The sequence below is a fragment of the Zalophus californianus genome, chromosome 13 (assembly GCF_009762305.2).
Source record: "Zalophus californianus isolate mZalCal1 chromosome 13, mZalCal1.pri.v2, whole genome shotgun sequence".
Lineage (NCBI taxonomy): Eukaryota > Metazoa > Chordata > Mammalia > Carnivora > Otariidae > Zalophus > Zalophus californianus.
In genome coordinates this window covers 39729969-39756937 of record NC_045607.1, presented here as the reverse complement: position 1 = coordinate 39756937, position 26969 = coordinate 39729969, and positions in this window count along the sequence as shown.

Sequence of the window (26969 nt, the reverse complement as noted above, 5' to 3'; positions counted from 1 at the left end):
TTTTGGGGTTTTTTTGAATTTTTCTTTTTCCATTTTTCAACCAACATCTTATCAATCCCTTTTTTAAAAAAACATTTTTTATTTTTCATTTTTAGAGTCATATTTTATCCCTTCATAGTAGTTACCCTTATTTTTGGCATATATATATATATAAGTTCTTCTCTCTTTAAAATTTTGATATACAGTTTCTTCTAACAGATCAAAATATACCCTAAGTCACTAGTGTATGGCTTTGTTCTAGTCTCCTGCCTGATCACAGTCTCTCCCATTTTTTTCTTTTCTTTTTTCTTTTTTTTAAATCTTCTTCTTTCTTCTTTCAAACAACTTATCAATTCCGTTTATAAAACCTTTTATAAGTTTCATCTTTACAGTCATCTTCCATCCCCTCATTGTATCAACCCCTTTTTCTACATATATAAGTCTTTCTTCCTTTAAAATTTTAGGAGGCACTTTCTTCTAACAGACCAAAATGCACCCAAAATCTAGTGTGTGGCACTGATCTATGCAAGCCTGATCAATTTGATCATATTCTGTTTTTTTTTTTTTTTGGTTTTGTTTTCTTCTGTTTTTGTTTGTTTTTATCTTTTTCTTTTTCTATTTTTTTTTCTCTTTCTTTTTTCTTTCTTTCCCTTTCTTTTCCCCTGGTTTCAGGTCTTTTCTGATTTGTATACAGTATATTTGCTGGGGACATTGTTAACCTGTTAGCATTTTGTTCTCTCATTTATCTGTTCTCCTCTGGACAAAATGACAAGATGAAAAAAATCACCTCAGCAAAAAGAACAAGAGGTAGTACCGTCTCCCAGGGACCTACTCAATACGGACGTTAGTACAATGTCGGACCTAGAGTTCAGAATCATGACTTTAAAGATACTAGCTGGGCTTGAAAAAAGCATGGAAGTTATTAGAGAAACCCTTTCTGGAGAAATAAAAGAACTAAAATCTAACCAAGTCGAAATCAAAAAGGCTATAAATGAAGTGCAATAAAAAATGGGGGCACTAACTGCTAGGATAAAAGAGGCAGAAGAGAGAATCAGCGATATAGAAGAAAAAATGATGGAAAATATTGGAGCAAATTATAGCAGAGAACTTCCCTAATGTGGGGAAGGAAGAGGCATTAAAATCCAGGAGGAACAGAGAATCCCTCTCAAAATCAATAAAAATAGGTCAACATCCCGACATCTAATAGTAAAACTTACGAGTCTCAGAGACAAAGAGAAAATCCTGAAAGCAGCTCGGGAGAAGAGATATGTAACCTACCATGGTACAAATATTAGATTGGCAACAGACCTATCTACAGAGACCTGGCAGGCCAGAAAGGACTGGCATGATATCTTTAGAGCAATAAACAAGAAAAATATGCAGCCAAGAATACTATATCCAGCAAGGCTGTCATTGAAAATAGAAGGAGAGGTAAAAAGCTTCTAGGACAAACAAAAACTAAAGGAATTTGCAAACACGAAACCAGCCCTCCAAGAAATATTGAAAGGGGTCCTCTAAGCAAAGAGACAAAAAGCAGCACAGATCAGAAAGGAACACAGACAATATACAGTCACAGTCACCTTACAGGCAATACAATGGCACTAAATTCATACCTTTCAATAGTTACCCTGAATGTAAATGGGCTAAATGCCCTGATCAAAAGACACAGGCTATCAGATTGGATTAAAAAACAAGACCCATCCATATGCTGTCTGCAAGAGACTCATTTTAGACACAAAGACACCCCCAGATTGAAAGTGAGGGGATGGAAAACCATTGACCACACTAATGGACACCAAAAGAAAGATGGGGTGGCAATCCTTATATCAGACAAATTAGGTTTTAAAACAAAGACTGTAATAAGAGATGAGGAAGGACACTATATCCTACTTAAAGGGTCTATCCAACAAGAAGATCTAACAATTGTAAATATCTATGCCCCTAACATGAGAGCAGCCACTTTTATAAGGCAATTAATAACAAAAGTGAAGAAACACATTGACAACAATGCAATAATAGTGGGGGACTCTAACACCCCCCCAACTGAAATGGACAGATCATCTAAGCAAAAGATCAACAAGGAAATAAAGACTTTAAATGAAACACTGGAGCAAATGGACTTCATAGACATATTCAGAACATTCCATCCCAAAGCAACGGAATATACATTCTTCTCTAGTGCCCATGGAACATTCTCCAGAATTGATCACATCCTAGGTCACAAATCAGGTCTCAACCGATACCAAAAGATTGGGATTATTCCCTGTATATTTTCAGACCACAATGCTTTGAAACTAGAACTCAATCACAAGAGGAAAGTCAGAAAGAACTCAAATACATGAAGGCTAAAGAGCATCCTACTAAAGAATGAATGGGTCAACAGGAAATTAAAGAAGAATTTAAAAAATTCATGGAAACCAATGAAAATGAAAACACAACTGTTCAAAGTCTTTGGGATACAGCAAAGTCCTGAGAGGAAAGTATATACCAACACAAGCCTTTCTCGAGAAACAAGAAAGGTCTCAAATACACAACCTACCCTAAACCTAAAGGAGCTGGAGAAAGAACAGCAAATAAAGCCTAAACCCAGCAGGAGAAGAGAAATAATAAAGATCAGAGCAGAAATCAATGAAATAGAAACTAAAAGAACAGTAGAACAGATCAACAAAACTAGGAGCCAGTTCTTTGAGAGAATGAACAAGATGGATAAACCACTGGCCAGACTTCTCAAAAAGAAAAGAGAAATGACCCAAATCAACAAAATCATGAATGAAAGAGGAGAGATCACAACCAACACCAAAGAAATACAAACAATTATAAGAACATATTATGAGCAACTCTATGCCAGCAAATTAAATAACCTGGAAGAAATGGGGGCATTCCTAGAGATGTATCAACTACCAAAATTGAACCAGGAAGAAATAGAAAACCTGAACAGACCTATAACCACTAGGGAAATTGAAGCAGTCATCAAAAATCTCCCAACAAAAGCCCAAGGCCAGATGGCTTCCCAGGGGAATTCTATCAAACATTTAAAGAAGAATTAATACCTATTCTCCTGAAACTGTTCCAAAAAATAGAAATGGAAGGAAAAGTTCCAAATTCATTTTATGAGGCCACCATTACCTTGATCCCAAAACCAGACAAAGACCCCATCAAAAAGGAGAACTAGAGACCAATATCCTTGATGAACATGGATGCAAAAATTCTCACCAAAATACTAGCCAATAGGATCCAACAGTACATTAAAAGGATTATCCACCACGACCAAGTGGGATTTATCCGTGGGCTGCAAGGATGGTTCAACATCTGCAAATCAATCAACGTGACACAATACATTAACAAAAGAAAGAACAAGAATCATATGATCCTCTCAATAGATGCAGAAAAAGCATTTGACAAAGTACAGCAAACTTTCTTGATCAAAACTCTTCAGAATATAGGGATGGAGGGTACATACCTCAATATCATAAAAGCCATCTAGGAAAAACCCACAGCCAATATCATTCTCAATGGGGAAAAGCTGAGAACTTTTCCGCTAAGGTCTGGAACGCGGCAGGGATGTCCACTCTCACGACTGCTATTCAACATAGTATTAGAAGTCCTAGCCACAGCAATCAGACAACAAAAAGAAATCAAAGGCATCCAAATCAGCAACAAGGAAGTCAAACTCTCACTCTTTGCAGATGATATGATACTGTATGTGGAAAACCCAAAAGACTCCACCCCAAAACTGCTAGAACTCATACAGGAATTCAGTCAAGTAGCAGGCTATAAAATCAAGGCACAGAAATCAGTGGCATTCCTATACACCAACAAGACAGAAGAGAGACAAATCAAGGAGTCGATCCCATTTACAATGGCACCCAAAACCATAAGATACCTAGGAAGAAATTTAACCAAAGAGGCAAAGGATCTGTACTCAGAAAACTATAAAATACTCAGGAAAGAAATTGAAGAAGACACAAAGAAATGGAAAAACGTTCTATGCTCATGGATTGGGAGAACAAACATTGTGAAGATGTCAATGCTACCTAGAGCAATCTACACATTCAATGCAATCCCCATCTATATACCATCCTCTTTTTTCAAAGAAATGGAACAAATAATCCTAAAAATTGCATGGAACCAGAAGAGACCCCGAATAGCCAGAGGAATATTGAAAAAGCAAAGCAAAGCTGGCAGCATCACAATTCTGGACTTCCACCTCTATTACAAAGCTGTCATCATCAAGACAGTATGGTACTGGCACAAAAACAGACACATAGATCAATGGAACAGAATCGAGAGCCCAGAAATGGACCCTCAACTCTATGGTCAACTCATCTTTGACAAAGCAGGAAAGAATATCCAATGGAAAAAAGACAGTCTCTTCAACAAATGGTGTTGGGAAAATTGGACAGCCACATGCAGAAGAATGAAACTGGACCATTTCCTTACACCACACACAAAAATAGACTCCAAATGGTTGACAGACCTAAACATGAGACAGGAGTCCATCAAAATCCCAAAGGAGAACACAGGCAGCAACCTCTTCAACCTCAGCCGCAGCAACTTCTTCCTAGAAACATCACCAAAGGCAAGGAAAGAAAGGGCCAAAATGAACTATTGGGATTTCATCAAGATAAAGAGCTTTTGCACAGCAAAACAAACAGTCCACAAAACCAAAAGACAACCGACAGAATGGGAGAAAATATTTGCAACTGACATATCAGATAAAGGGCTAGTATCCAAAATCTATGAAGAACTTATCAAACTCAACACCCAAAGAACAAATAATCCAATCAAGAAATGGGCAGAAGACATGAACAGACATTTTTCCAAAGAAGACATCCAAATGGCCAACAGACATATGAAAAAGTGCTCCACATCGCTCGGCATCAGGGAAATCCAAATCAAAACTTCAATGAGATACCACCTCACACCAGTCAGAATGGCTAGAATTAACAAGTCAGGAAATGACAGATGTTGGCGGGGATGTGGAGAAAGTGGAACCCTCCTACAATGTTGGTGGGAATGCAAGCTGGTGCAACTATTCTGGAAAACAGTATGGAGGTTCCTCAAGACTGTTGAATCACAGATCAGTACTTCTGAAACAAATAATGCAATATATGTTAAGAAAAAAAAAAGAAGAAGATAGCAGGAGGGAAAGAATGAAGGGGAGTAAGTCAGAGGGGGAGACGAAGCATGAGAGACAATGGACTTCGAAAAACAAACTGAGATTTCTAGAAGGGAAGGGGTTGGGGGGATGGGTTAGCCTGGTGATGGGTACTAAAGAGGGCACGTTCAGCGTGGAGCACTGGGTGTTATGCACAAACAATGAATCACGGAACACTACATCAAAAACTAATGATGTTGGTGATTAACATAACAATAAAAAATTTTATAAAAAGAGAAAATAAAATTTTAAGAATGGTAAAAAAAATTGCTTTTTGAAAAGATAAGGGATCACTGTGACTATATAAAGAGAACACAGCGAAGAGGGCTAAAACTTGTGGAAAAACTCGTTAAGAGGTTATATGAAAAACGCAGGTGAGAGATGATTGGGCACTGGAAAATGGAATAGTAAATAAAATGTAGAAAAGGAAATGGAATCAAGATTTATCATAGAATTACTTAGAGAATTGAGAGATGAACTCAACATGGGAAATGCGTGGAAAGAAGACATCCAAATAGATACTTAGATTTTGACTTGCACAACTAGATAGATGGCCTTGCTATTTATTTAGAAAAGGGATCCAGAAAGAAATCTCAGTGTAGAGTGAATGAGGGATCACGCTTCTTTTTGCCTATTGTTTAAGTGACACCAGAGAATACATTTCAAATGGCTATAAGGGTCTAGATCTCAGAGAGATACAGGCTAAAGATATGAAACAGTGATGGGTATTAAGGAGGGCACATATTGCATGAAGTACTGGGTGTTTTATGCAAACAATGAATCATGGAACACTACCTCAAAAACTAATGATGTAATGTATGGTGATTAACATAACACAATAAAATAAAATAAAATTTAAAAAAAGAAATGAAACAGTGAGTCATTTGAATTTTAAGTATTAATTAAAGAAAAAAGGAGAGGTGATTTTGGTGAAAGAGATTATGTATTGAGAAGAGAACCTAGGACCAAATCTTAAAGAACTCCAACTTGTAAGAGATGAAAAGATAAGAATGAGTCTGTAAGACATGAAAGAGAAGTGTGAGGATGCCAGGGGGATATAGTGTTACTAAAATTAAGTAAATACATCATCCTGAAAAGGAGGAGGGTATCAATGAATGCTGCCCATGAGTCAAGAAAGAATAAAAATTTAAAAAATTTATACTGATGACCTTATTGAGATCATAATTTGTCAGAAACCAAACTGAATTTAACTGAGCAATAAATGAGAAATTATGAAATAAGAAGTAAATGCAATTCTTTTCAGAAGTTTTCTTGAGAGAAGATAAGAAAGAGATAGAGATTAGTGTCTGGGAGTTTGGGGTCAGTGCTTGTTTGTTGTTTCCTTATGCAAAAAGAAATGCAAAAACATTTACAAGCATTGTGTAAGATCCAATCAAGAAGTAATGGTTAATAAACACAGAAACAGAAAAAAAAAATTGTATACTTTCCGAAGGTGGTAAGAGGAATGGATCAAAACATAGGTGGCAGGATTAATTTTAAATAGTAAGGCACTTCTACTGCAAAAAGTAAGAATGAGGAAAGGTCAATTAGAGGTAGTCTGGTTTGTTTACTGGAGGGACATTCACAGAACTCAATATTAGTGGCCAATTTCATTGCCTTTTAAGTATTTTCTTTGTAGAAGATGATATCACCTGACTAAGATGTGGGGAGAAATTTTAGGCATTTTAGGAATTTAGGGAGAGTGAAGAATAACTAGTTGTAGTAGGGAGGGCGAGAGTGTGTTGAAAAAGAGAGAAATAAATACAATGGCCAGAGAATAATAAGGCCTTGCATTTTGTGACCATAAAGTTGTAATAGTACCAAATACATAACTCTTTCCCATCAGGAGTCAGATACTTAGAAAGTGGTACGGTTAGAATGAATCCTTTAGTTTGATCCATGTTTTGAGATTTGCCAGAGGGTGTGGGTAAAAATGAATGAACAAGGGAGCCTACAGTTTTGTCAAAAATGTCTAATTTTAAATAAATATAAAAATTAAAATTACTTAGAATATCATTTATAATATATGCAAAAAAGTATTTGTACTTAAATACCAATTTGACAAACTGTGTAATTTATGATAATAAAAGCTCATATATAAATTACATGTGTTTTAATGCTAATTTCTACCAATCAAGATTTAAGTATTTTACAGATATGAGTTATTTCATCCTCACAACAATCCTATAAAAGAGGTACCATTACTGAAAACACTAAGGAAAAGAAATCCAAGCACATCCATCTAGACAGGGATGGGATTTGAGCCCAGATTTTGTGGCTATGGAGTCCATGCTCTTAACAACATGCTGTGACATTTTCTGAAATGGAAAAGTTGGGCACCTGGGTGGCTCAGTTGGTTAAGCGGCTGCCTTCGGCTCAGGCCATGATCCCAGGGTCCTGGGATCAAGCCCCACATTAGGCTCCTTGCTCAGCAAAAAGCCTGCTTCTCCCTCTCCCTCTGCCTGCCAATCCCCCTGCTTGTGCTCTCTCTCACTCTCTCTCTCTGTGTCAAATAAATAAAAATAAAATCTTGAAATGGAAAAGGGCATAGTAAGAGTATAAGTAAGATGGGTAAGATGGGAGATAACATAAAGATTTGAGTGACATATTTTGAACAGCTCAAAGGATGTTAGACTGAAAGTCTCAATGAAGCTGTAAAAGACAGCTTCCAAAGGTGGGAGTAACTGGAGAAGCAAACCGGAAAAATAAAAAATTATAATAGCAGGATGTAAAGCTTGACAAAGAGATTTTTGGAGATGAATTAGAAATGTTTAATTACAATGTACAGAATGTGGGCAGGTAAGTGGGGAGCTAAGACAGGATCAAAAAGTGTTTGGAGATCAAGAAGTCAAGAATGGCTAGTTTACTTGGGTATAAAATCATCCAGCATGATGCCAGGTTTAGTAAAGTAAAATATAGTAAGCCAGGTACCAAAATCTTGGCTGAATCAAGATGAATGGCAGGGTGGTTGACAAATGGTAAGATAACGAAGGACAGAGGATATTCAATAAAGCAAACACTAAGCATTTTAAAAGATAGTCAGAAAATAATGACTGGGAAAATACAATATGGTAAGGTGATGGACACCAGTTCCATATTCTGACCCTGAGGTTTAAGGGCTATGAATACATAGCTACTTCTTTTAGAGAGGGCATGATGATAATCAATTCCTCAGGTAAAACCTGGCTTTTATTAAAGCAAAGGGATAAAAGAAACATCCAGACAGAGAGCTGAAATTGAGGAGTTTGGGCATTATGGTAAAAAATATGCATTCGTCTGTTGAAGGGCATCTCGGCTCTTTCCACAGTTTGGCTATTGGTCCATATAAAGAATGAAATATTACTCAGCCATCAGAAAGGATGAATACCCAACTTTTGTATCAACATGGAACTGGAGAAGATTACGCTAAGTGAAATGAGTCAAGCAGAGAAAGTCAATTGTCATATGGTTTCACTTATTTGTGGACTATAAAGAATAGCATGGAGGACATTAGGAGAAGGAAGGGAAAAATGAAGGGGGGGAAATAAGAGGGGAAGACAAACCATGAGAGACTATGGCTCCAGGAAACAAACTGAGGGTTTTAGAGGGGAGCGGGGTGGGGGGATGGGTTAGCCTGGTGATGAGTATTAAGGAGGGCATGTTCTGCATGGAGCACTGGGTGTTATATGCAAACAATGAATCATGGAACACTACATCAGTCACAGCAACTTCTTCCTAGAAACATCGTCAAAGGCAAGGGAAGCAAGGGCAAAAATGAACTGTTGGGACTTCATCAAGATAAAAAGCTTTTGCACAGCAAAAGAAACAGTCCACAAAACCAAAAGACAACCGACAGAATGGGAGAAGATATTTGCAAATGACATATCAGATAAAGGGCTAGTATTGGAAATCTATAAAGAACTTCTTAAACTCAACACCCAAAGAACAAATGATCCAATCAAGAAATGGGCAGAAGACATGAACAGACATTTTTCCAAAAAAGACATCCAAATGGCCAACAGGCACATGAAAAAGTGCTCAGCATTGCTCAGCATCAGGGAAATCCAAATCAAAACCTCAATGAGATATCACCTCACACCAGTCAGAATGGCTAAAATTAACAAGTCAGGAAACGACAGATGTTGGCGGGGATGCGGAGAAAGGGGCATCCTCCTACACTGTTGGTGGGAATGCAAGCTGGTGCAGCCACTCTGGAAAACAGTATGGAGGTTCCTCAAAAAGTTGAAAATAGAGCTACCCTGTGACCCAGCCATTGCACTACTGGGTATTTACCCCAAAGATACAAATGTAGGGATCTGAAGGGGTATGTGCACCCCGATGTTTATAGCAGCAATGTCCACACTAGCCAAACTGTGGAAAGAGCCAAGATGTCCATCGACAGATGAATGGATAAAGAAGATGTGGTATATAAATACAATGGAATATTATGCAGCCATCAAAAGGAATGAAATCTTGTCATTTGCAACGACATGGTTGGAAATGGAAGGTATTATGCTGAGCGAAATAAGTCAATCAGAGAAAGACGTATCATATGACCTCACTGATATGAGTAATTCTTAACCTCAGGAAACAAACTGAGGGTTGCTGGAGTGGTGGGGGGTGGGAGGGATTGGGTGGCTGGGTGATAGACATTGGGGAGGATATGTGTTATGGTGAGTGCTGTGAATTGTGCAAGACTGTTGAATCACACATCTGTACCTCTGAAACAAGTAATACAATATATGTTAAAAAAAGAAGAAGAAGAAGATAGGAGGGCGCCTGGGTGGCTCAGTCGTTAAGCATCTGCCTTCTGCTCAGGTCATGATCCCAGGGTCCTGGGATCGAGTCCCACATCGGGCTCCCCGCTCCGCGGGAAGCCTGCTTCTCCCTCTCCCACTCCCCCTGCTTGTGTTCCTGCTCTCGCTATCTCTCTCTCTGTCAAATAAATAAAATCTTTAAAAAAAAGAAGAAGAAGAAGAAGAAGAAGATAGGAGGGGGAAAATGAAGGGGGAGAAAACGAAGGGGGAGACGAACCATGAGAGATGATGGACTCTGAGAAACAAAGTGGGGGTTCTAGAGGGGAGGGCTGTGGGGGATGGATTAGCCTGGTGATGGGTATTAAAGAGGGCACATTCTGCATGGGGCACTGGGTGTTATACGCAAACAATGAATCATGGAGCACTACATCAAAAACTAATGATGTAATAATGTATGGTGATTAACATAACACAATAATAAAAAAATGACATAACAGATAAAGGGCTGGTATCCAAGATCTATAAAAAACTTATCAAACTCAGTATCGAAAAAAACAAATAATCCAGTCAGGAAATGGGCAGAAGACATGAACAGACACTTCCCCAAAGAAGACATAGAAATGGCCAACAGACAAATGAAAAAATGCATCTCTTGCCATCAGGGAAATACAAATCAGAACCACAATGAGACACAACCTTATACCAGTCAGAATGCCTAAAATTATCAGGACAGGAAACAGCAAGTGTCGGAGAGGATGGAGAAAGAGGAACCTTCTTACACTGTTGGTGGGAATGCAAGCTGTACAAGAACTCCTGAAAACAGTATGGAGGTAACCTCAAGAAGTTAAAAGTAGAGCTACTGTATGACCCAGCAATTGCACTACTGGTTATTTATCCCAAATATAGAGATGTAGTGAAAAGAATGGGCACCTTCACCCCAATGTTCATAGCAGCAATCTCCACAATAGCCAAACAGTGGAAGGAGCCAAGATGTCCTTCTTCAGATGAATAGATAAAGCACAGGTAGTTCATATATTTAATGGAATATTACTCAGCCATCAGAAAGGATGAATACCTACCATTTACATTGACATGGATGGAACTGGAGGGGATTATGCTAAGTGAAATAAGTCAAGCAGAGAAAGACAATTATCATATGATTTCACTCCTATGTGAAACATAAGGAATAGTGTGGAGGACCACAGGGGAAACGAGGGAAAACTGAATGGGAAGAAATCAGAGAGGGAGACAAACCATGAGAGACTCTGGACTCCGGGATCCAACCTTAGGGATACAGAAGGGAGCAGGGTGGGGGATTGAGTAACTGGGTGATGCGTATTAAGGAGGGCACATGTGGTGATGAGCCCTGGGTGTTATTCACAACTAATGAATCATTGAACATTACATCAAAAACTAATGATGTACTATATTTTGGCCAATTGAACATAAATAAATAAATAAATAAAGATGTACTGTATGGTGAATAACATAATAAAAATGAATGAATGAATGAATGAATAAATAAATAAATAAGATTTTCCAGGTTGTACACTAAAAGTAAATTATTCTGTGTGTGGAAAGATCCCTTATCGGTAGGCTTCTCAATCTGTCAGGTTATGTTCTTTCAAGAAGAGGGCAGGCATCTGGGAGACTTTTGTTATTGTAATGAACTACCAAAAAATCAGCCGGCTGCAAAGCCTGAAGCACCGTCTGTAAGGTTCAAGGACCCACTGGTCTGAGGTCTGAAAGATCACTTTAGTAGGCTGGACACGCATCCTACGCAGTAGTAATTCCAAACTGAAATGAGGTAGACATTACTTTTTCCGCACTTAGGTAATTCTCTAGCAGCCTTCAAGATGGGGTGATGATTTGTCTCACAAACCAGTTAATCATAAGGACCATCATTGTTCTGTGATCATTTGTGTTTGTTCTCTTTGTTGCTTACCTTCATGTCTCCTGAGTTTTGAAAATGTCAACAATGCTCAACTCAACCACCAGTGAGGTGAGATTGCCATTGTTTTCCTGTAACTCTCCTGTTTTCCTGGTTGGTGCTTTATTCTTCTTGAACCTTCTGATGCTTTGTAACTCATTGTAACTCACTTTTTTCTCCTGCAGACAAATACCTCTCTTTTCTAGATTATAACTTGGGGCAAGCAGAGTGCTACAGCCAAGGTACTGAGGTCCTTGGCAATAGTCCCCCCTTTTTTTAACTCATAGTCCCCTCCTCCTTGTAATAAGCAAGTATTTAAAAAGAGGTGATAGTTGGTGTGATGCCATATTAGGATGTACTCAAATGTAATGTTATACAGTACCAGTGACCACAGCTCACTCACCACTCTCAGAGCTACTGCTAATTTATCAACCCTGCCAGTACCATTTCTCACCATGATGCTTGTATTCTCCTTCACCTCTCTCTAGACACTACCTTCCAGCACTCTACCCCTGAGATAAAATATAAAACTCAAAATGTCAGGTGTGTTACGATTTATCTGAATGGGATTCCTGTTGTTCACCATTGGATCCCTGGATTTTATACAAGAAATTTGCACAGACAACTGTTTAAACATCCTTAAACATTCTTTGTGAGTTAAAGAGGATGTTTATCCCCCTCTTCTGTAGACACCCTTTAGATGGTTTTATAAAATAAGTAGACTGTTTCTAACCTAGAATAATTTTTAAAGCAGTTTTAGCAATTTTTACTACTCTTATAAAACAAGATATCATTAAAACATTAGTATACAGATGGAGAATGCTACCAATGAATAATTTGATCAAATTTTACATAAAGTCTTTTTTTTGTTTTGCCAACTGACCCTCCAGTGGCCTTGAGAGGCTGAATTAGCTCTAAGTGCTTTCACAAGCCTTTGTGCAATTCCAGTGTTTTATAACAAATGCCTAACCCCATCATTTTTTGCCTTTTCTAAAATGGCTAAAGTCACAATTTTCCTTTCATGTCTGAGCTACAACTTTGATTTTCCATCAGCACAAACATGTGGATAAGCTAAAATAGATCTAGAGCTAATGCTCAACACCAACAGATCAAGATGAAAACACATACACACATGTAGTATTTGTTATCAGCTTCATCTGAGCAGAACAGGATGGAACATTAACTTCAACCTCCTCACCTCACTGATCCTGGGCTAAAGCTTTCCAATGCGGTGTTGATTTTGAACTCCATTAGTCTTTTATGCTCAGGCTGTGAGAAGATTCATTCTCATGCAAGGCCTGGAACTGGTTGCTAATAAAATCCTACCCTGACAAATAAATGGACTGTAATATAACCTGCTTTAGGGCAGTGAAATCTCAACCACTCAAATATTATCTGCAGCAAAGCAATATGCTGCTTACTACTGTTCCCCCAGCAATTCCCACAGAATGGTACTCTATCCCTTTGCTTGTCCCAAATTTCTCCATTAATGAAACTAAAACCATACATCATCTGCCATAGGATTGCAATGTTCTTTTGTTATGATTTCTGAGATATGTTCAAACAGGTTAGCTGTTAAATTTAATAAAATGCTCCTGTTAGAGCTGTATACACAAAATTTTAGGACTTTTTGTATTGACCAGCATGATGGAGACTGAATCAAGTATAATATAGGCTCTCCATAACAAGCTGAAAAACTTTAAATTTTCTATTTTTTTCATTTTATGTATGAACTAAAATAACATTTCCATTAAAGCAGATGGCAACCATTTATCTAAAATTTGTAATTATAATTTACCAAACTCTCAAAGACACAAAAAGGGAGGGTGAGACAGGTGTGGAAAAGATGATTACACTGATGGGGGCAGGTTCAGAAGATTTATAAAGTATACCCTATAGAATTTTCTTCCTTGCTTTCCTCTCAGGGATGCTATGAGCATCAAATGTGGCAAGGCACTGCAATTGCACTACACATTATGAAGCAGTAGACAGAGGCAAGATATTATTTTGACCAAATAGAAAACTGTCAGTCCTTAATAAACATAACCATTCATTAAATTCTATTTCAACTATGAATCTGACACAATAAAATATAACAGTTTTACAAAAGGAAAAAGAGTCTGAATGCATAATTTATTATTTAGGCCATTTTCATAGTTCTCTACAGGTATAAATAATAATGTTTATCTTTCTCTCTAGTAAACCTTTCTGAACAGCTCAATTAATACTCATTACTAGTAAGCTTTTTTCCTACTTGTATCACACTAAGGAATTCCCAGGTACCACCTTACAGTAATTACACTGTTTTCACTGAGTTCTGAACATGGGTTCAGTTTAGAATTGTGTAATTTCATATTTTCTTCACAGAGAGGTTTCAACAAAGTAGGTCCAGTCAATGAGTACATCAACAAAAGCAGAACATCATGAAGTCGACTCACCTGCAAAAGGAAAACAGAGAAACATAAAAGAAGAGGATGTGAAAAATCGGGAGCACCAATCAAGGTAGGCTTTCTGAGTGTAGCCAGGAAGGAAAAGGAAGTGGTAGGTTCAGGAAAAATAAGGATGAGGGCATAACTAGCAGAGATAATTCCATACAACAGGTATAAGCAATTTATGTGAGATGGGTATAAGATCAGCTGGTCACCCTGTATCATAGCTGGACAAATAGATGAGCCCCAAAGAAAGACTGGTAAAATATGAAGTGGTAGAAGTTATTCAAATGTCTCGAGATCTCGGAATCTTTTGAAGTGAAACAATATATTTTTAATTAAAAACAATGTGTGTTCTCTCCAAAGCAGAGAACACAAAGTTACCCCACATAGATCACTTAACATCCCCAAGTCTTGGTGTTCTCAGCTATAAAATGAAGATAATAATAACTGCATTCAGGATCGTTATGAGGTGCTCACGAGCTAGTAACTATTACTACTTAGCAATTATTGGATAAGACAGTGTTTAAGGAAGATAAAGATGATTATTTGGAAAATATTATTTCATTTTCTTCCAATCAAGTTTCCCAATCATAACTGAATCACTTAAGAATCACAGGTCATGGGATTTATTTTACTGGGAAGTTTTCCAAGGATCAAAAATATCATATATTAGAAAGAAAATAGACTTAGTCATTTATGTCATTTTGTACAAAATATTTCTTATTTGTACAATAAGTTACACAGTTGTATTTGTAACTAATGTACAGTATGGTGACTATAGTTAACAATACCGTGCTGGGGAAAAAAAAAAGAAAAAGCTATCTGGCCCATACTATCAATGTGGACATTTAACTTGATGTCAATGAATATTACATGTAGAACAAAATTCTTCTAAAAGAACTCAGTAGCCTTCATCAGAGAAAATGGTACGCCTCATTCAAGAAGAAAAGAAAAACATCTATTTCAGACTTCATTAGCCAGCACATGTGAGATCATCCTTTAATGTTTGGCAGCATTTCAAGACATTACTTTCCTGAACCCTGCTTTTAGCTTAGGCTTTTGGAAGGGAGATAGAGAATATGGAAAATGTTATTTAACCTGAGATCTTTGGTTCACTTCTATCTCTGGCAAAATTCAAGTAATACTATTTCTAAGAAAAGCAAACAGTCTTTAATGCTCTACACAGAGCCTAGAAAATTACTCTCAAAATGTTATCAGATGATAACTTGAAATACTTAATTGAAGTCATTTACTGTTTTTGGTAACAGTACATCATAATTTAGAACTTTTTATAAAAAAAACTTCAAATTAACTGGGATGAAAATGTAAGGATTATTACATATGGGTAATACTTAAATATTATAACAAAAAAGATGCTGAAAGAGTATTATACATGTTTGAAAATGAAATATTCAGGACTTTGAGCATTGCTGCCTTGTCAGCACCTGATATTAGGCTCAGAACTACGCATAACTGGGCCTCAACTTATTTATTAGTTACTTATTATTTATTAGTTACGATGTGTTATTTATCACATAATTAGTTCAATCATAATCCTTGGTCACTCAATTTTTTAGACTGTGAGCACCTTAACAAACGTACTCTGCCTTTTTTACTTGGCACTGAGTTCACCTCTTGTATTTAGTCAATGAGTAAATCAATCAACATATAGGAAGTGACTCCTATATGAATCTTGGATTAAGAAATTCATTTTTTAAACATGTTTAAGTAAATTCTGAACTAGCTGTGGAGAAAAGGCACATGTATATGATTAGAAGAAATAAGTCAGTGATCAAATTTGAAACTAAAATTCATATAGCACTCTGGTTGCAAAAGAATATATATTAACTAATAATGATTGACTCTTTTGCATGTAAAACCCTCAATTATACACTAGATTCTGCTTTGAGATTTTACATACACAAATAATAGTTGTAACTGAGGCATATTATTTTGTGTGGCCTTTCAGAGCCAAGTATAAAATGGACCCTGATTATGCAATTTACCCATTTTCTGATTTGACAGTTCTGTGACAGATATGGGACCTCTTTGGATCAAATATTAGAAAAGAAAAAAAAGGTTTAAAGCAGTTATTCCTAACTGATTCACCAACAGCCATCCTTTAATATCTCTTCACTGAGTTCCATATCATGAAAGATTATGCCACTAATCATTAGCACTGATTAAGCAATAAGTAATTTATTTTCCTATTTATTTAAATGAAAAACATCTGTGTTTGCTTAGCAGAACTTGTGCCATTACCTACACATAGCTTTTATTATCACAGCAAGTAGAAATAATTTCTACTAACATATTTTATGATACTCGCAGACTCTTTAGCTAGTCACAGCAGGTTTACCAATGCTAAGCGTACTTTGACCTACAGGCTCTTTGCAAGACCAGATATTGCTTGTGTACGTCCTCCCCTACACACCGGCCTTTAGCAGACTAAGAACACATGAGCTCACATTGAGAAGCACGGACTTATAGTTTGTAGACAGAACAGGGACTAATTTGTAAATAAGAAGAATCCAGGGACAAATGTTAAAAGGGGTATTGTAACACTCCCACAAATCCTAAAATTTTATAGGCACAGGACTGTGAGGAAATGGAATAACATGTATAACATATCATTAAATGATGACATCCTATTAATTTGATTAAATTTGGAAATCAAAGATACAGATGTTATTTCACCATATCAAGCATGGAGTTCCTCATACACCCAACATTTCAGTCACCAACAGACAGTAAGGAAACAACTTATTTGGGTGAAAAACAAGGTTATTGTGCCAGTGTTCAAATCTTTGTAATGTGGACTTTAATATAAAACTAAGTAGTAATTACACACTAATGCAGTATTTAAGAAATAATCAGGTACTCAGTTAACTATTGAATGATAATCTATGTTCTTTCCATTTTTCACATTCTAATGCCTACACTGAAACCAGAATGCTATTTTAGTTTTTTAAAGCACATTTCAAAACTAAGTATATAAGAGTAAAAATACAGCATTATACCCCAATACTGTTTTAATATCTAGTTGTACACATATTTGTATAAGTATGAGATTTAGGAACCAAAGAAACATGTTTCAGATGTGTGTTACTACTTACATTTATTCAAATTATTCCAAGTAAATAGTAGAATACATTGTAAGTAATAAAGGTATCCATGCTCATAAAGAAATCTTTTATCTCAGCCCACAGTCTCCTTTAGCCATTATTACTACAGCTTATCCAAAGAAATGGCCTTGCTCTCTAATGGGTTCTTCTAATGTTCTTCTACAGTACAAACTAAACACTGAATCAAAGATGAAAATGAAATTGGCCCAGAGAAAGTACAATGCAGGAGATACTATTTGTGGATTTTCCAGTATAAACTTAATGGCAATGAAGGCTGTTATTAGATAATAAAAGGAGGCAACCAGAAGCCTAGAATCTATAAATGTACGATTCTTGGTATTGTGGAGAACACAATGTCAGCCCAGCCCAACTGTCTCAATGCCCTTGAGCAAAACACTTACATATCCTATGCCTCTGTTTATTCATCTTCATAATGAGGAGTTGGATGAATTTGCCTTTTAGTACCTTCCAGATCTAATACTTTACACTAGCCTACCTTTGACTTTAATACAAACAATCACTTTTATTTTCCCTTCCATTTTTGCACTCAGGAAGTAGCCAAACGTTCCCTTTCTAAAGGATGTGTTGCCACCTAAGTTAGAAAAGGAGATGATTCATCATTATGGAGGAAAATAAACTACATACTAGACTATCTCTGCCCAGAGCAAATCAGGAAATACCCCACTTAAAAACAAATGTTCTGAATAAATGTTTTTGCAATGATGTGATTAATCCCTATAACTTGTATTCAACAACTTATTCTAAACGCCTTAAATCACACCAAAACCAATGATTAATGGTTTACAGAATCTCTGATAAATGTACAAACTACTGCTGATTCACCCCGTGTCTCACAAGTCACAGGAAGCAAAAGGAAAGCAAACAGAGAATGCACCTTCTGCTCTGGGTCCTGACTAACTATTAGATGAAAGTTGTCTTTTCTTTCTTTCCACGGTTGACATACTGGATAAAAGAAATGCTCTTTGACAGCACATCCTCTCCCTGAGCTCACTTCAGCTATGTAAATATAGAGACACTGTGAAAGCAAGGTCAGAAACAAAGCCCAAATCTATCATTCTTTTAGCTTCTCAAGCAGATGCTTATAGCTCCCTGGCTGGGAGCTATTTCGGTTTTCTTTTTGAGGCTCCCATTCCCCTAAGATGAGGCGCACATGACCCAAGCTGGGAAATGCTACTCAGAGAACCATTGCAAGAGGTATTTCAACAATGTTTCAGGGAGAAGTCGCCAAGATATTAAAATCATCTTTTTTTGCTGTGATTGTTGTGATGTTTGCACCCTTTTCCCTCAAGCCCTAGAAGAAAATGTAAATGGGAAAGCATTCTTTACACTCTGGCATGGCAAGAACCGGAGAGTAATGAACTCAGGACACGCTCCATTGCAAGGGTATTTACTGGAGCTTTGGCAGCACAGGAATTTGATTTGGTTTTTGAGAGCAAAGAAAGCTGGTTAGAGGCTTTGGGGTTTTTGTCTCTTTCTATGATACAGGAACAAATGATTTCATCAAAATGATGAATTTTGGCCATGTGGTAAAAATGTAATACTTTATTTTTTCAAGGACATCTCTCTCTTAAAACATCAATTTCATTTGGAAAAATAAGCTGTACAACCAAAAGAAATGTTCTGCTGCTCTTTTAATAAAGCTATAACTGATACCTGTAAGCCAGATATGTTTTAATGATAAAAGGACAGTGAAAACTCTCCGAAAAATTTCACAAAACTGAAAAGTGTGGGCATGCTGGTGGGACATAGGAAGTTAATGGACATGGCTGTCTTTTCAATTAAGTTTCTGTGAATATAAATTATTCAACCTTCACCTTAAAACAACCACCTAAGAAATTTAGCACATGTTGTGAACAACAATATCATCAGTATCCTGTAAGTAGGTCCTTATTTTTCCAGGTATCATACTGCAGATAAATCTTTAGTTGATTTTTAGTTCACCTTTCAAAGTTCTAATGACCTTTAAAATAGCTTACTATAAAAAAGAGAGAGAAGGAGAGTAAAATTGAAAAAGGGTTGATGGAAGTAGTGGGGGAAAAAAATCTATTAGTAGAAATCAGAAAGGAAAAGAACCCTTGTTGAAAAATGGGAAAAGTTCAAATCAGGGAAGGACTTCATGTTACCCAGGGCTTCAGTGAGAACATAACAAAACAACTGCGTTAACAAAGTCACAGAAACAGTATCAGATACTGAAATCAAGAACTTGACTAACTTAATTTCAAAACTGATCTTTTCACCATCAGGCAAGGGATGACTTGTTTTCTTAGTATATAGTGGAAAGCCTGAAGCTACCAGGCAAAGTTTGGCCCAGAAGCCCCTACTGTCCCTACTGACAGCATATGCTCTTTCTACATTTCACTTCCTGCCATTTTCATCACAACACCGCATCACACCGGCAGTCACTGAAGTGTCCTATATTACTTAATTGAAATCCTCATTTCCTATAAACGGGCTACTGCCAAACTCAGAAGATAAGCTCTAAACATATATACATTGATCTTATTTTTATTTTAAAATTCTTTTTCACAAAAAAATACAAACTTTAAATGTACGAAAGACATCACCCAAACACCTGCTAGCCACCAAAATCCACGGTGGACTTTTTATATTTCTTTTTAAGAAAGAATTTTTAACATTTATATAGTTACTGGTATATACTTTTGTAGCCTTTTCTTGCTTAGATTTTTCTATATTTGCCAGAGTTGTGGCAGCTTTATTTCTAATAAAGTTTCTATATGATATTAATAGAAATACTCTATGCAAAATGGGTGAAGCGGAGTGGGAGATACAGGCTTCTAGTTATGGAAGGAGTAAATCACGGGCATAGAAGATACAGAGGAGAGAATATATTTCATGGTTCTGTTAATAGGTTTCATGGTTAATAGATGGTAGCTACACTTGTAATGGCCATAGAAAAATGGATAGAGCTTTTGGATCACTATGTTATATACCTGCAATGAATGTAACATTGGGCACTAACTACATTCAAATAAAAACAAAACAAAATAGTAATATTTTATGACTTATAAAGAGCTCTAATCATCATTTTATGCATATTGTACTACTTTATGTAACCATTCCAAAACTGTCAACTATTTAGGTAGTTTTTCTCCATTTCAGTAATACTGAAATTAATTCTTTAGTCTTGTACCAATATTAATTCTCAAATATGGTATATTTTCTCTCACTACATCAGGCCTATCCAGGTTAAAATAAATTTACAATTAGATATGTGAAAATTATATCTCATTTTAAATTTTTCATTATCAAATTATTAACTATTATGTCTCACGGTTATTAGTCATTTGCATTCTGTTTCTTATTATTTTTATTCTTGCATTTTATTAGAATTAAGGTGCTAATTACTTTCCGGTTTATAAAGCACTCTATGTTTTAAAGCTATCAATCTTTATGGTAAATATACCTCCAGTGTCCAGTTTAGGTTTTAATTTTGTTTAACAATATTTTCTTCTACCTTTTTTGCATTACTAATCTTTCCAAATCAGAAAAAAAAAAAAGGAGGGGAGGAAAAGAGGGAAAGGTTATCATTCTAGGGTTCACAAGATAATGACATTTTTACAATTGTTAACATGCTCTTAGTCATACACTGTAAAGGTGATTCTTAGGTTGTTTGGACCTTTTCAGATATAAAGACAGTTGTGGCTACCTGAGCAATAGGTAGGCTGCCATTTTGATCTTGCAAAAGGAAAAGCAATCACACCTCCAAGGCAACAACAAGGTGACTTTGTTCCTGCCATAACTCTTTTTTATAATCTACCTTCAGGTAGTCTTCAAATTATTAACTAAAAACACCAGCTATCATGGTGATTATACTATTTTAGTTTTCTAGTTATTCTATGATGAAACACACATACATGTATCCATTAGAACACTTAAAAATCAAGTCTATAATTACTTATTTATAGATGTTTCTTCCCAACAAACCATGAACTGAGGAAGGTGTATTCTTTTTTTACTCCAATATTATGCCTAGAAGAGAACAGGTGTTCAATTAATGTTAAATGAAGAGCATAATTACCTAATTATTTAAAGAAAGAATTAGAGAATGAAATACAGAGGGGCAGGAGTAGAGAGTAAATACATAATTATACCATTCTCTGTCATGGCACAGAAGGACTAGCAAATCAGGACACTTGGAGGCACCAAATCAAGAGAAAATGTGGTCACTCAGTCACCTCTTCAGACGGAAAGGAACTGGCTGGATTTCCAGCAGCCTGTGCATTTACCCAAGCCTCTGGTTTCCTGTGGGAGATACCATCATCATATCCGGGGTTAGTCAGCTTCACTGGAGCAGGGTATCGGCCTTGCCCTCTTAGGAGTTATGCTCTCTCTAGAACCTGCTTTCTCACATTTCTGCTACTATGATTATGATGAACAAAAAACAGATATCCCTTTAAGAGGAATATACTTCCATTCCCTATGTAAAGACCCATAGAAATGCCTCATATACCATGTGGTAGCCCACTCACTCTCCCACAAAGACTGGTCTACCATAAGATCAGTCTGTCTTAAAGAGAAACAAGAAAATTGCCTCATAAGGATGTTTAAAAAAAAAAAAAACAGGAAATAAGAATTAAATCAATGAAAGAGATAAAGTAAAATACTGTGATAATTAAAGAAGTAAAGCAAAAAGTGCTCTTCAGGGAAAGAAAATATTAAGTTCCAAACAGATCAAAAGCCAGGATTTCTATGGAGAGTTTCCTGAAGGAATAGGTAGATCTATTATGCTATTCTTAAGATGAGTTTGATACTCACAAGCTAATATGAGACAACAATCTGCAGAAATCATGCCCTATATGTAAAGTTCCTATGATTAACCAACTAGTATGATCTAGGAAGACTAGTTAGACATGTTTCCTTAGATAATACAGAGCTTCTCATCAGTTTAAGCATTTCCAATCATACCATCTTTTATTAAACATAGATTTATTAATCTTCATAGGAAATCAAAATTTATATAATACAACTGGTAAGCAAAAGTATAGCAGAAATTGCTGCAAATGGACACTGCTTATTGATCATCTCTATATTCATTTTGAGAAGAAAAAAAGTTCCCACGTAAGGCATTTTGCCATGTACAAGTTTAAACTTAGTCTCATTGTTCCAGTTTTAAAATGGCAGTTATAAAAGAAAAAAAATAAAATATCCCATTTCCTCCTGGATTTCACGCAAAATCAACAAAGAGAATCAATGATTTAAAAATACCATCTTCAAAGAAATTCTGATATATCCATAAATCCAAATTTAATACATGAAGAAAGACCGACACATTTAGTGAAGACAGATAAGGATGCTCATGATTATAGGTCTCATAAAGTTAGGATTTCATCATGAAAACTACATCCTATGGGCCAAACCAATTCCTTATTTTTAACAATGGAACCCAAGGGCAGGGCTGTAGCAATGAATTCCACAGACCCCATTCAGCAAGTCTGAAGAGGCAGGTAAAATATAAGCACCCAGACAAGTCATTTTTGTAGAAAGCAAACTAGCTGTGTATTAGTATAGAGAGAAAACTGCATTTTTACCAACTCTGCCATTTTCAGTTTGCTGTGGAGACAAAAAGCTGAAAAAGACACACCCACAATAATGAGATCATGAAGTAAAATCTGCTACCACGGGACCTTCCTGAAATAGCTGGTCCAGGAAAATCCCAGTACTTCCAAAGAGGAGTAATATTATAAAATGGAACCAAAAATAGATCTACTCAAAGACACTTAGTTGTCTAAGAGAAAAGAAGTTTGAGGAAGGGAAAGAGAAAAGAAGAAAAAAAGGAAAGGAATAAAAACGTAAAAAAAAAAAAATGCTGCCAAGAGAAACTGAAAATCATAACCAAATTTATATATTTATATTGACACATATATGAAGCAGGGAGGACATCAGTATCAGTCTCAGTATACACCACACCTATCCTACCAGAGGGTTTCTACAATGCGCTCCTCATTCAGGGCACTTGGAACAAGGCAGCAGGTGTGCTGGCTGCTGGCAAGGAGGCAGGCTAGCTTCTATACCACATTCCTGTCTCCCTGTGCCTCTCCAACGAGGCCCCTCCCTCCAATCTTAAAAGGGGATTTAATCTCTTCCTAGGGTCAGAATAGTGCCAACCTGTCTACTGTATGGCTTATTGAAAACTTCTTTGCTCTATCTTCCAGGCGTGGTGGTCTCAAAATTAATTGTTTGTACTTTCAAAAATTGTTCTTTGCAGATTAAAATGCTTGTTGGAGATACTCACTTTGAACACCCTATTTCCAACCCCCAACCTGCATGTCTACCTTCCTCAGGCTTGAACTGAAGAATATTGAGGTCACGAGGAACAAGCATAAATTACTAGGAATGCAAGTATTTCAGCTTAAAATATTAAAAAATAGTATTTCTGATATAATAATATGATAATTAAAGTTTTATCTGCAGTGGAAAATCTGAATATATGAATATCATAATAAATTAATTTCTTATACCATAATACAAATATGTTGAGAAATGACTATGAAGAAATTTACCATTTCTAATGTATATATTAATTCAAAAATATTTGCTGCATTTTTACTATGTTCCAGGTATTATACTAGGCACTAGAAACAAAAGGATGAATGACACACTTACCTTCTTCCATTTCTTCCTTCACCGGCCTGGTATTTAGGGTTATTCTCAACCTCCCTCATCCTTAGTAACTTATCTTCACTCTGCCTTTTTATTCTGGTGAGAAGCATCATATCACCAAGCAACATGTTTGGGAAAACATGTTTATTTCACAAACTGTATCTCTTTAAAATCGGTAAACAGGACTTTGAAAATACTAGCCTGTGGACATGGTACTAATGTACACTGAGATACGATGAAACTGAAATACGTATTTACATTCACATCCCATAAATGTAAAGTATTTCCTCACTCAGCCTTCAGGATATTGTTCCACATTCTCTTAGTATGTTCACCTGCTGATCCTAACCACTCTCTAACATTAAATCAATCCTATTTATTTCTTATGGTGCATACACTATTGACTGACATCCTAAAAGAATACAAAGTCAGAAACATTTTGCTTCTCACTGTACCCATTCTCTTGGGGCAAAACACTCCTGACTGGTGATTACTTCCTATCAAAGCTCTTTTGATTTATGTTCTTTGAGTAATCTCCAAAAGTAAGTTCATCTATTTTGCAAACTGCATGAAGAATTGGACATGACTCTCTGTAGTTCTTATGGTTCCCCTGTTGTAAAGATTGAGTTGCCTATTTTTCCTGAGAGGAAGAGAAAAGAAACAGTATGATAATCATTTGATTGTCACAATATTCTCATGCAGTAAATACTATCACTACCCTTCTAAAAAATGAACAAAACAAAAAACAAAAAACAAAAAACGAATGGGCAAGAAGTTTGCTTGAACTCTGATCATAGTCATACAACTAATTAGTAGTAAATTCAAGATTTCAACCCCGAGATCTGGCTTCAGGTCCAGTGCCAAGTTTCTACATCTCTCCTCCAGTCTCCCTGTATTCTCTAGCAGTCTTTCAATCTCCTGGGTCCTTGGGATCCTATAAAGGTCTTCCTCAGAAAGGAAGAAAAAAATGTAATCAGGGAAAAAGGAGGTCTGGAGGTATGGAGAATCATTCATACAGTCTAGGTCAGGATAAAGCACGTCTACTGATGAGTGGGAATAAAATATTTAGCTTTAAGATGAAAAAAAAAATTCCCTACTAACTAGGACAGGAACGATAGAGTATTTTTGTCACCTCACCTCACAAAGAAGTTTCTAAAATCACTAAATAAAGAGGAGACAGGGAATACTTTCCATCCCGGCTTATAAGCAAAATTCCTATGCCCTCTCCTTTTTTCAACTTGATATAAGATGCATGAACCACAAAGAGAATTCTTGATATTGAGGATTTCAAACTCCACTATTTTGAACAAATATATCCAATGCATCTCTATGTAATTGAAAAGATGGAATTAACTTTAGGTTCCTGCAGAACACAGTGTTCTACTATTTGCCAGGTACAGTTTTACTGCTACACACAGAGATTTTGAACAAAAGAAATGTACATCTCTGAATTCATTGAATTTATTTTCCAGTGGATATACAGTAAATAGTAATAATATGTCAAATGGAAAAATACATTATGGAGAATAATAAAACAGAGAAGGAGAATAAGCAGTGCCATCCTTTTCATTATTTTTTTTTTTCAGAGAGGGAGACAGAGAATCTAAAGCAGACTCCATGCCCAGCGCAGAGTCTGACATGGGGCTCAATCTCACAACCCTGAGATTATGACCTGAGCTGAAATCAAGAGTCGGATGCTTAACTGACTGAGCCACACAGGCATCCCAGCAGTGCCATCTTGGTATGAACGCCATTTCGGATTGGATGGCCAAGAAAAGCCTCACTGATATTTGAGCACACACCTGAAGAAGACGAGAATGAATCATACAGATGGGAAGTAAAAACAGCTTTTCATCATGAGGAAATAGAGTTACAAACCAAAACAGAGTGTCTTCATATGGGAGAGAACAATATATAATAATGTAATATTCAAAACTAAGATATTTAATAAAATTGCTATAGTATTAAAGTCATTTGTCTTATTGTCTAGTGCTGTCTGGCTATTTCAAATGGAATGAATACAAAATAACTGTAAATATATTGTTTCCTAAGTTGCAAATTCACTGATATCTGAAGGAAGTAACTCCCAAAGGGGAGATTAATATGGAAGAAAGTTGTATCCAAACATGCACTATTGTCATACACTGTACCACAATGCCCTTGCACTTTTTCCAGAAAATAATTTTACCCTAAACACAGTATTGTGCATCAGAGCAATCCTGTCCAGAAATTCTTAGTTGTTAATTATGTAAAGATTAAAAAATAAATAAGGACTTAAAAATAATCTATACCATATACTAAAAACAAACAAAAAGCTTAAATGGCCACATACTGGGAACATTTTCTAAGATTATCTGATTCTTCTTCTGTTAAAACTAATACATTTTAGGATTCATATACAGATAGAAAATACCCTATAAAAACCACCAACAGCAAGAAGTGGAACAGCAAATGCCTGACTCAGTGCTCGACCCCCAGTAGGGCTCACTTATTGTTTGTTGAATGAAGAAATGAATAAATAATGAATGGAGGTAAAAATATTTACACATTGAGAGATTTACTGACAACTGAAAATCATGTTTTCTCCTTGCAATTCATTTCCCTATAGCAAATATATTTTCTTAATGACCCTCCACCTCTGTAATATATTTGTGTATTAACACACTATCACAGTACGCAGCACACTTCTAATTTGTAGATTTTTCACACTAACCCTGTAATCAATATCTTGTTGATAGACTAGGACCTGTTTTTAAAAATATGAATGATATCAAACGTGCAGAGCCAAACTGAAATCTGGCTGAAGAGAAAAGGAAATATTTCTAGGAATGAAAAGGAAAAATAAAAACAGTAGTATAGGAAAATAAATTAAAAGGTAAATTATTAATTTTGGTTTCAGGGCAGTTGATGATGGAATGGCACTTCAATTTGTTATCATTACCTTCTCTCAAAAAAGAACCCATATCA